This window comes from Polyodon spathula, chromosome 12 (assembly GCF_017654505.1).
Source record: "Polyodon spathula isolate WHYD16114869_AA chromosome 12, ASM1765450v1, whole genome shotgun sequence".
Taxonomy (NCBI): domain Eukaryota; kingdom Metazoa; phylum Chordata; class Actinopteri; order Acipenseriformes; family Polyodontidae; genus Polyodon; species Polyodon spathula.
This window is the reverse complement of record NC_054545.1, coordinates 29,395,857-29,397,138: the sequence shown is the minus strand read 5'-3', so window position 1 is coordinate 29,397,138 and position 1,282 is coordinate 29,395,857. Positions and strand designations below refer to the sequence as shown.

Sequence of the window (1,282 nt, the reverse complement as noted above, 5' to 3'; positions counted from 1 at the left end):
CCGCACCTCTATCTATTGCAGATGAAGTACAACGATGTTTACTATGATTACATTTTAGATACATAAGTCATACAATTGATGTACTTGGAAAAGATTACGTGTCAGCTATACAAACAATGCAAACACTCGCATCCTAAGTACTTGTGTTTTTTATTTTTTATTTTTTTTTCCCACCCAGCAATACAGTGTCATTTGTTCCATGTGTCAACACATAAAATAAGTTGATTCTGTATAACACAACTTTTAGAATAAAATAAAATAGGAATGTTTAAAACGTTGAATGCATTTGCCGTTCTTACCTTTGCGGGTGATACTTGCTCCTCTAGCCGGCTGTGCGCGCTTCTCCCCGGCTAGGAGCTTTGTTCCCTCACCGCTCCCAAAGTCAGCTACACCAGCCCAAAACTCCCACCTAAACAAAATCCAATTTCAATAAAATACAATCCTTTAAAGAAGAAAAAAATCCACAGAATGCTCTTAACCATTGATCAATGTTAATCCTTTAAAAGATATCCAAAATCTTGCTAAAACAATGTTCAATCGGGTTTGTACCCTTCTCTTTCTGAAAAGTCTGAGTACTGGATGTAATTCTTGTTTCTCTAAAAAAATCTCAATGCAGCAACGCACCCGTGATTTTTGCTTTTTTCACAATCCTTTTTACTCAGAGAACCCAAACTGTTTGCAACTCCGAACCGGTCTAACTGCATTCCTCAGCTTGAGCTAAGAACGTTGTGCCACTGTCATCATCAATGAATTTTCAGTCTTCAACGCTTCCACTTGATATGAATCACAGACAAGCCTGGACAATATCTGTTCACCTGCTTCCAAATAGTAAGTAAATAACTTGTGTTTATTTAATTATAAGATACCACAGTAGAGTCACATGCACAGCTGCACACCTTGCCGCGTATGCTATGCATATATATGTGTGTGTGTGGAGCAATTTCCAAGTGCTCTCTCTCTCTCTCTCTCTCTCTCTCTCTCTCTCTCTTCGAGAGAAACAGTAGGAGGTGGGGCTATACAAAACCCCCACCAGCCTTCAGATTCTCGCTATTTCCCAATCACCTGCAACTGTGCACAATTTGCGTGTATTTGTATTTTATTATTATTATTATTATTATTATTATTATTATTATTATTATTATTATTATTATTATTTATTATTATTATTATTATTATTATTATTATTATCTCCCTCGGCTTATTTGTTGGAAAAGCACAATTTTAAGGTTAGTTCAGCTCTTTTCCGTCTGAAGTCATAAATTATGTTTGTGCAGTGTACATA

General features: G+C 36.1%; 1 protein-coding gene across 4 annotated transcripts in view; it reads right to left on the bottom strand.

Moving 5' to 3' along the window:
* Positions 1-958, bottom strand: part of LOC121323983 (protocadherin-1-like) — a 135,163-nt gene extending 134,205 nt beyond the window's left edge. For 3 of the 4 annotated variants that reach the window (XM_041265342.1, XM_041265345.1, XM_041265344.1), the window contains exon 1: positions 300-618. The gene's annotated coding sequence lies outside the window, so the exon portion shown is untranslated. The other variant, XM_041265343.1, reaches the window with a different exon arrangement.
* Positions 959-1,282: the final 324 nt, after the last annotated feature.